This window comes from Chiloscyllium plagiosum, unplaced genomic scaffold (assembly GCF_037043375.1).
Source record: "Chiloscyllium plagiosum isolate Xiang-an unplaced genomic scaffold, Cpla_swu_hap1 HiC_scaffold_39, whole genome shotgun sequence".
Taxonomy (NCBI): Eukaryota; Metazoa; Chordata; class Chondrichthyes; order Orectolobiformes; family Hemiscylliidae; genus Chiloscyllium; species Chiloscyllium plagiosum.
The window spans coordinates 65,330,841-65,341,977 of record NW_028270177.1 but is presented as its reverse complement, the minus strand read 5'-3'; positions in this window follow the sequence as shown (position 1 = coordinate 65,341,977).

The following is an 11,137-nucleotide window of genomic DNA, read 5'->3' as shown; positions in this document are numbered from 1 at the left end:
TGTTGACAATACAAAATTTTGGTGTAGAGTCCCAGCAATCTATTCCCTCGTTTCCCACTAGCGTCTGAAACAGAATTCATTAAGAACCGATGACATTCTCAATTGTGTGCGCTGTATGACTTCTAGCACCTCCTCCTGTGTAATTTGGACTCTTATCAAGTGATCACTATTAATTTTCAAAGTCCCCTAACTTCTACGCCGTTCTCCACAGTAAATGATGAAATGAAATACTCATTTCATATCTTACCCATTTCCTGTGGAGAAACACGTAGACAGCCTTGTTGATCATTAAGAGCCTAATATCTCCCGATTTTCACTTTTGCATCCAACGTAGTTGTCGAGTCTCTTTGTATTCTTCTTAACCTTATATATCGATGCGACCTTTTGTGCCCATTTATCCTCCTAATCTCCGTCTAATTCCAATGCCAGGCATTCCAATACAGCGAATGGTGTATCGGATTCAGCGGCTTATGCGCATTCATGTAAACCAATTAGTGGTAAGCAGGAAAATATTACATTAAATGCGACAGATTCACCAGGATCCGATTCTCTCCATCAAAGGGCCTAATGAACGGTAGTGAAATCCTTACTGACGACCTCGCTGTAGCATTGCAAGTTATATCGATTTGCGAACCCTTTCCGACACTGTTGAACACTGTCAGTGTGATATGGCAGCTCAGTAACGGATTTTCTTCTTTTCTAGTAGTGTATACAAACTGCTCGTAAGACTCTGTCGATGTATGTGTTCACAGCTCAAGATTAATAAAGCAGTATTTGTAGAATTGCAAGTGAACGCTGACTGAAAATGCATTGACTAATTTTCAATGTAGCATAATTAATTGTACGTCAAAACCATTAGACAACAATAAATGTTAAGAAATAAAAAAAATCATTTATACAGTAAATATCAAAATAGATAGAAATGATTCACAAATATGTTTGTGAAATAGTTGCAATAGGATGCAAAGAATAAGTGAATATGTCGTGAAATGAACAGCTGAGATCAAGCATATTCTTCAGTAGCAGGGTTCAACAACATAGATAAGGTTTCCAAAAAGACGGAGACAGCAATCGCCATGAGTTCAGACGGAGTGATGGGTTATGAAATTATATCTGGACTGTTAATCCGCAGGTATTATTCTGCGGACCAGGGGTTAAAATGCCTCCAGAATATAAAATATGATTTCAAGTATCTGAAATTAAGACTCGAATGATAGCCATGTATCAATTGTTGATATTCAGTTAAGTAACAGAGATTTGGGTGGTTAAGGACCTTTAGGGAAGCATACTGTTGTCCTTACACACTCTGGCCTACATGTGAATTCAGACCTATGACAATTTAGTTGAATCCTCTGGGTAATTTGGATTTTGGCATAAATAAGGAACTGCCCAATCGCACACTCATCTCGTGAATTAATGAAAAAGACATGTGAAGGAGCCTAAATTATACTTTACACAGATTTTCCATTGTCTGATGCTGACTGAAGTACACAATGCCAAAATAAAACGTCGGGAGAGATGTTTTAGTATTCATTTTATTTCATTTCATATCATTTCTATTTGAATAAAACGAACACTCAGAATGCGTATCCACACATTTTAGAAAGAAGGATTGAAAAATGGAAAGGTGAGTTGGTGCAGTGATGAGCCTGGTTTGACTCTCACCTCGGAGTCTATGGTGTTTGTGCGTTCTCTAGGTGGTCCTGCTTCTTTTAGTAGACCAGTGATGAGCATGTTAAGTGAATAGGCCTTGCTCAGTTTGTCTGCAGTACGGTCTGTTAGGAGAGTTAACTGCGGTATATTGTCCTACCTGCGAATAGGGTGGGATGTCACTCGGAGTGCAGACCTATTGGGCCAAATGTCATACATCTGCACTTTGCAGCAACTGCATACTTTCAGGGATGTTGCGTTACGCTTGAGGAAATTGCTTGCACTTTTGAAACCCAGATCAACGCAGAGTAAACGTAGGTTGAACAAACTTACCGGACCCTGAAAAAAACAGTTACAAGATAACACATGAACATTGCATAATGGATGGGTTGGCTAGGATGTTTTGTAACCTTCAAAAATATCCATTTAGAATTAAATTGTAATTATCTATAAGACAGAAGATTTCCCTGTGCAGACCTCTCTGATCAAGTTTGGCTCCAAATTATTTTATGCAGTAAATGATGGTGGCAATCGAGTTGATACTACTAGAACCGGTGAAAAATGAAAAATGCGTTAACATGAATAACAATATCAAATAGATAGGTTTGCTGTGAGGGAGTAAAAGACGTTATTCATCTATATTCATATGTTTGACACAACAATCAATGAATTCCGCGTTGTCACCACTGTTAAATCATCAATAACATACACACTGCATGATTAGTTTTGTGATGAGAGGCAGTCAATTCGCAGCCTAATTTCACCAGTGCTGAGCAAACATCCGTAATCAATGATTTGTAAAATAAATCGAGTGTACAAGGAATTTCAATGCTTATTGGGTCAAGTACGGAGAAGGAACTGAATCAATTACTTCACAGAGAACCAGTTTAGATACAAAAGGCAAATGGCCTCCTCCGGCAACATAAGTGAATGAATGCAATGAAGTTTCTTCTTAATCTAAAGCTTTGTCAGTCGAGGGTGATAATATTTTTTTGTTATCTCTCCGCCGTTCAGTGCTCGAACACGAAGTTAAAGGAATGTATGTGATTTTTCATTACTTACACCTAAGAAAGGATAGGTTAAACGTTTTGTGATTGTTGTCCCAATAAATCGCAGAATAAGTCTAACTTTTAACATTGTTTATGTTGGGATTTCTTTCATTTTTTCCAAAGAGAATCTCACCCCTGTCCCGAGAAATACATTAACTAGCATAATGTTGTAATGTAAAATTGCATCTTCAAGATGGAAGCAGGGAAGAATGACATTGGCGTTTTATTGTAGTTCTTTCCTTAAGTCTCGTGCAACACGTGATAAGCGAATCTTCCGACTTGCCTTTGAAGCAGTACACAAATGGAGATTGGAATATTAACACCTTAAATTCAGCAGCATCGGCAATACTTTCCAAACACGAAAATGAGATAGTTAGATACCAAACATAATTTTCTGATTTAAATTCTTGTCAGTATTGAATTATTCCATTTCCACTTGCCTGACGTCACGAAAGCTTGTCATCATTATATTTTCCGCCTGAAATTGACACAATAGGATATATGTGATCAGCAAATTATTCAGATATTTGGAAAAGAGCACCTGGAAACAACATATGAGCAAAACCCAGGAATTCTGCACACGAATCGCCTCCGGTTTTGACATTGGCAGAAAGAATAGAGAAGGTTGAGAAATATCACTACCAAAACTTTTATTGCAAGAATTAATGTATTTTTTAACATTGCTTCCTACATTTCTTTACTTCTCTTCTCCTTTTCATGTCTCTCAATTGATACTTCACCACACTTGTCAGGTCTTCTCTGAACTTCATATGTGTCGTTGTATAAATACACGGTTTGTGAACACAATGCAACAACTTCAGTAATGCCCCAGGTTGAGTGGAAATATAATCAGGGCTTTTCCGGTTATAATAGGTGGTACAAATTACAAAGGTCCCAGTAATATTCGAAAAAGAGCAAAATAAAATCGACTGATGCGGAGAGGAGTAAGGTGATGGATTTCCTTCGTTTCTGAGGTTGCAGAACGCTTGGATTCTTAGTCTGGAATCTTGAGCGTATCGTAATCGCCGCTAAAGTACGTCAGAAAGTTATGAAATTAAACAAGATGATCAGACTAAATGAACGGCAAACGACTGAGGTGGTGCAATAGCAGACCAACGCTATTCCTGCAGGTCAAGAGTAATAAGCAGTTCTTTGATGGAACGACAGCATAAATATCGCAAAGAGTCTCCAATCTCTTATTGAACTGACGACACACCTCAAACCCTTTTAGAAAGGTACGCCAGACTCTATCAATTCTCGTTGTTTTATGCAGTTTCATGTTGAATATTCGAGAAGTGATGAATCAGATCAAACCAACGAGTTTTACACCAAATAGAATTTATTGACAGAGTACCGAATGAAACACAACCATTAATCGAAAAGAGTTTGATTTAAATTAACCTAACTGAAAATCCAACCAACTCTATCCCATCTCAATGATATTGTTCCAATTTCCTGAATTCCACACATAAAGGCGCCCTCGGCAAAAAAAAAAAGTAGCAACAAGCTTACTTTCTTTCAAGAGAGATGCCAGAGCGAGAGTCAGCCAGAAAACTTTAGTTGAAACCAGGAAGAATTTTCACCAGCAATTTTTCTTTGGGCAGTAGGATCAAACTAAAGCAACTGGTAAAATAACCCGAGCTGGGAAAACTGGCCACTCACTTTTAATTGTACAACATTTTCTTAATTCAAATAAAAAGAGTCTGAAGACCTTGTCTGATTGTTGACATATGCATTCTCGGTTAGCCATAATTAAAGTAGCCAGTTCAGGCAATGCAGCACAATTGCCTTTATGACCCCTCTCGAATATTACCAAGTGCAAAGTAAGCTTGTTAAACGGGCAACATCATCAGATGCGAATTAGCAAGAAATGAAATGGTACAACAGTGTACAGAGAAAAACATACTCTCGCAAGGAGCTCTGTGTATGTGGTAATTAGTGACTGAACAGTCTCTTAACAATGAAAGTCATCTTTGAAAATAAAATCAAAACTTATTTATACATTGATGGAAACAGATGAGCATGAAATATTTCGCGTGTTGCTGCTTGCAGAAAAATAATGATTCACATTTAAGGAACGGAATCAGGTTTATCCGCTTCTTGGGATAGAGTAGAGCTGAGTAGATTTTGCCATTTCAATCAAATATAACTGATACGTTAAAAAGAAAGAGACAGCATTGCTCCAGGGCCAAGTTTCTGGGTGCACAACACAAAATACGCGATTATGCAAAGGGCGGCATAACGTGCATAAGAAGTGTAAAACACGCAAATTTATGTTTACCAAAAAAAATGATCAATAATAGATGTTTCCAGCTGCAACTCGTCGTGCTGCAAATAAGTTCAGTTCCAAAAGTCTCCAATCACGCAGTATTAAGGACCTGATGCATTAAGACGTGAAACTGCAGTTTGACTGCAAGAGACCAAGTGGTCTGGTATCTTCTGCCATCTGGCAGGAAGGAGTGCGGGGTTAGTGGGGTCTTTCACAATTGTCTTAACCTTTCGGACGCAACGTGTGGTGCTAATGTGTGTAGTGGAGTCGAGAGGGACCAAGATGATCCTTTCAGCTATCCTCACTATCCATTTTAAGTTCATACGTTCTGAGACAGTGCAATTTCCGAACCAACCAATAATGCAGCAGCTCAGGGGACTATGAATGAACCCTCTGCAGAATGTGATGAGGATGAAGGGTGGCGTGTGGGCTTTTTCCGCTATTCACAGAAGGTAAAGACAATGCTGGACTTTATTGGCTATGGGATTGGTTTTGAGGGGCCAGCTAAGGTTCTCCACCAGTTGGAAGCAAACATATTTGGTGCTCTTCACCATCTCCACCAGGAAACCATCGATATCCAGTAGACAGTGGTAGCTCCATGCCCTCCAGATGTCAACAACCATCTCTTTCATTTGTCGATGTTCAGAGACAGGTTGTTGTCTCTGCGCCAGTCCGTTAGTGACTGCACCTCCACTCTGTATGCTGACTCGTCATTCCTCCACTGAGACTAACTATAGTCGTGTCATCAGCGAATTTGATGATGTAATTAGACCTGTGCATCACTCCACCGTCGTTCGTCAGCAGGGTGAACGATAGTGGACTGAGCGCTCAGGCTGGGAACTCTGCGTTCTCAGTGTGATGTGTTTGGAGATGCTGTTCCTAATCCGAACTGACTGAAGCCTCCCAGTGAGTAAATCCAGGATCCAGTTACAATTGGAGGCACATAGGCCTGGCAGACTCAAATGTCCAATCAGGTGCTGAGGAATGGTAGTGTTAAATGCAGAACTGACGTATATAAATAGTAATCTGACGTAGCTGTCCTTCTAATCCAGTTGGGTAAGGGCCAGTTGGAGAGTAATGGAAATGGCATCGTCAGCTGAGCAGTTGCGACAATACGTGAACTGCAGGGTGTCCAGTGAGGGGATGGTGGGGCAGCACGATCATAATTTGCCTAATCACGAGCCTCGTTAAGCATTTCACGCTGATTTGTGTTCGTTCAATGGGGCTGGAATCATTGAGACACGACATAAATACATTTTGTTTGGCACGGGGACTATGTTTAGCAGCCTTCAATCTTATTGGATCTATGACGCATCTCATGGACATGTTGAAGGTGTCTGTGAGAACATCGACGAGTAGATCAGAGTATTATCTGAGCACTCTTCCAACTAACACCAACTAGCCACGAAACGACACGACCAGGTATCCTTAGTAGCCACACATGCAAATGGCAAGCAACATGAGTTTGACTGGGACAACACTGCTATTATATAACAAGCCAAACAGAGAACAGCCAGGGAATTCCTAGAGGCATGGCACTCATCGACAGATTCAATCAATAAGCACATCGACCTGGATCCTATATACCGACCACTGCAACGGACAGCTGGAACTGACAACCGGAAGCGGTAGATTCAATCCACTACAAATGCCGAAGGAAAGATCACAGAAGCGCTTCACAGGAGGCTCCCAAGCACTGAGGCTGTCACCTAGAAAGGAGAAGAAGCTTCTGCAACACAAATTTGAATAAAAGGCAGAAAGGCTTATGGCTGGCATAGCAGGATGCGGAGAAAACATAAAAATCCTGAATAATATTATGAATGGTGCTAAAAAGAACAAGAGAAATTTGGCAGTAGTGTCTGTGGACTTAGCAAAAACTTTTGATACAGTAGGCCATAAACTAATCATAACAGCGTTGAAAAGACTCCAGCGAACAGAACCACAACCACAAACTACGTTGTGTAATTCACTGCATTGAATCAAAGTCAGTTCCTCACTCAGACTGATAATTAGCTTATTTGCATTCAGCAAATTAAATCGGGATTCCAAGTGATAGTGTCCTCACTTGCTAAGTTTGTCATTCTGTAGTCTCCTCAGTAATGTAGAGCATAGCCTCATTCCCTATACTGTACCCAGTTTTCTTGTACTGAGGCCACAATTGATGAAGTTTTGCTGTGCAGCAGCCCAGGTTTTTCAACAAACTACTTAGCAAGATTGCTCTCTAAGTGGCTTTTTAAACTTTGCTATCAATTAAACTGGTTTAATAACAACTACATATTCCTGACATTGATTATTTCCAATGCCTTGATATGAAAAACGTTTGATGAGATTAAACATAGGCAATAACTGGGTTGAGCATGTAATATTGGAACATAAATGAAGGTCAATATGGACGGCTTCAAGTACGTCCTGCTTGAGTCAATGGATGCGTTGGGCCAGGTAGATGGGAGGAGAGTTGACCACATGCTTTCAATTAAAACGTTCATTGTTGAAATTGTTTGATCCAACATTGAATGTATGTTGTGAAATTTATAGCAAACTGCATACTTCTCTGTTCTGGAACTTAATTGGCCAAGTGCTGAAGAAGTGTGGCAGCAGCACCCCCATATTAGTCCAAACAAATTTGATGGTCAGTATGTTTGTATCCATGCCCTCTCTTGTATTTTTTGACGTTCCCCGAATGCTAATGGCTTCTATAAAGTTTGTCCCATCTCGTAACTTTGGGACTATTGTTTTGTACTTGGTTTGCACTGTGCATTTGTTTAGCACGGCTTACTCACAGCTGCGGAGTCCGAAATGCGATTGCGACCTTGGGAGAATGCGTGGAGTTTACATATTCGCATGGAGTCTGCGTTGGGTTTTACTGGGTGCTCCAGTTTCCTTTTACAAAGATCTGCAGGTTAAGTGCATTAGCCAAGGTTAATGCAGTTTAAGGGGAGGTGTGATTATTCTATCAATTTTAATATATTGTTATTATTGCTATGGTGTGCCGCTGCTGATATCGCTAATGGCACATTATAGATCAGGATTTGGATGCAGTTTTAGACCGATTTACAGTGGAACCCATAATGTTGCATCACGAATTGTCGTACTCCTTCAAACTGTGGTCTCTCTGCTTTTACACGTGGTTAAAAGACCTCAAAAATGGAATTTCGGCGATAGAATACATTTTTTCACTGATCCAAGGCAACTTGGTTTGGGAGAACTGTTGCACAATTTCTTACAATCTTTTTTTTTCTGTGCTCTTCCAAAGTGACTAATCGGATTCAAATACATGCGCTTATAATTTGTGAAAGTCAGCCGTGCTGCTATGATCTTCACTTGATCTAATCTGCAGCTTTGAGAGACTCGGTGAATTGGATATTTTCAATGTCACCACTTGATTCATAATCCTTGAGCCGAGCTGTTTTAAAAAGAGCATCAGTTATCTGTCGAATCTGATGCAGCATTCTGTCCCTTGTCTTATGGCGTAGCACGTCATTTCAACGATTGACATGCATGACGTAATGTGGTTCAAGAAGTCGCTGGCCAACTTTACTCAATCTGCCACGTAGAAATTCTGCGGCATCTTTCTTACAATTTTGAAGGTTAGCTCGACTGTATTCATTACGTGTGAAGTCGTCCGTGAACTAAACCGTCTCATTGAACGACGAAAGATGAGGGGTGACTTGATAGAGGTTAATAAGATGATCAGGGGAAAGATAGAGTCGACAGTCAGAGACGTTTTCCCCGGGTACAACAGAGTGTTACAAGGGGACATAAATTTAAGGTGAAGGGCGGAAGGTATGGGGGGGATGTTAGGAGTACGTTCTTTACACAGAGAGTGGTGGGGGCATGTAATGCGCTGCCTGTGGGAGTGGCAGGGTCAGAATCATTGGTGACCTTTAAGCAGCAATTAGATAGTTACATGGATAGGTGCTTAAACTAGGACAAATGTGCAGCACAACATCGTGGGTCGAAGGGCCTGTTCTGTGCTGTATTGTTCTATATTCTATGTCTGTGTTTTCAGTACGATCATTCTGGGAACTGACCGGGACAGGTAAGTTGAGGATGCTTCATTCCTACTGCTTGGGTGATATTTATTTCATGATTATCAGTTCGCAGTATCAAAATTATGTTATTTTTTGAAGATTGCATTTAGGTGCTGAATAACCCTTACTTTTGGCAGAAAGTAAGCTTGGAAGATTGAGAGAAAATTCACTGTTGCCATAAAGCCAGTGGTTAGTATAATAAAGAAAACCGACAATTCTGGGGGACCAGCTTTATTTCATGCCTCTCGTTGAGTCCTGCATTCTGTACTTGAAGTTTTGTGTTTTCTTCCCGAGATTATTATACTCTCTGATGTAGGGTTCTGTCTGATCACGGATCGATTGCCGTTTGAGACAGATCCATTTACATTTATTGGGAAGTCGACTAAGGTAATACAGTTCCTATTTCCAAATATCAATATACATGGATATATTTTCCATAAAAACTTTTTTATGCAATTGCTCATCTGAGACGAACAAAAGAACTTTTGTCTGTATCTTACGGGAGCACTTCATTAACCAATGATTGATTGGAACGTTGTGTACTGTTCAGCCACAACGTCAGGATTCAACAGAGTGAACGTATTCCTGATTATAGAATATGGCTCTATGATGATCACGCACTTCAAGTGGATTCGTTGAGTGAACTGGTGCAGATATACCCTTGACCCTCTTCTCCATCTGTCATCATGATAAAACTGTCTGTGTTTTCCCACCTAAAATAAAAGTCAGCGATATCTAAGACTGTGCTGTTGAATCATCTGGAACACGTTCCCAACAGAATGCTATTAGTAATCTTCACCAATCCTCAATTCAAATCCCCACAAGCTCCTGTGTAATTGTATTAATCCTCTTGTCAAGTATTTTAAACAAAATGTCGGATGGCATCTCATCCACTGTTTAACTCATGAACATAATCATGGTAAAGTGATCATTGCGTGTGTCAATCATTAATGTTAAAACGTTTAAAATTACTGCATCACCCTGAGAGCGACAGCACAGTAAGTCAAGAAAGTAGCATGATTTAGAAGGAATGACGGCCTAAACTGTCAGAAAGCCCTCATGAGATCATTATTAAATACGGTTCCGAAGCATTTCTTTGTGTATGTCACTGCACATAACCTCGCAATTGTGTTGTGCAGTGACAAACACATTAGATCCTTTCACTGTCTCTTGGTTTTTCAAGGTAAAACCAGGGTAATCAGACGTGTCCACAATAAATCACTGTTTGTATTCTGTTGGAAACATTCAGTCTCCATTAAACATACTAAAGCACATCATTTTCACAGTGATGCTCATCGCTCTGCATCGTGAATGCAAGGAAAAGTGGGAGAGGAATCATTCAACACTTACAGTACTCTTTCACACCAAATAGCAGGTGTGAAATAGACATGCCACATTTCTCCTTTCATTCTGATGATCAATCATGGCCACGCATGTGTCGGAGTTTTAATGCTCCGTTTGCTCTCTCTCTCTCTCTCTCTCTCTCTCTCTCTCTCTCTCTCTCTCTCTCTCTCTCTCTCTCTCTCCCTCTTTCTGATTGACGTTCAGTATTGTCTGGGCCTTTTACGATGATGGGATCCACCCAACTTGACAGATTCTGTCCCCCACCTAAAAACTGACACTATTTCGTTTACTAGAAGGAACAGCAAGGGCAGATGCTGAGCTGAAAACCAGACAATCGATTGCAACTGTCAGCAAGCCACCGCTGCCAATCTCTGCTTCACACCAGCTACTTCCCAGATTTGGTGAACAGCACTTCAACATGGAGTGCAGATGCTTAAACAGGAGAGACAGAGAATAAGGCAACAACGTTCACACAGTCACAGACATTTCAAATCTGGTTTACAGCGGGAACATGAAGTTGTTCTTTCCAAATGGACTGAACGTATCCTGCTTAAACCTAAAAAAGATTAAGCAGGACATGAATTGAGTGAACAACAGAGCAAATACATGAAATTCGGGGTTATGGCGTCATTACTTCCTCCAAAACTTCAAATATTGACCGACCATAACTCTGACGCAATGCAACATATATTTTAAATATTACATCAGCTTTAACTCCGAAATCTCATTTGCTTTGTTGCAGTTTCCTGAGACCATTATCACCTGACAGATCTTGGGAAAGGACTTTTCTGTGA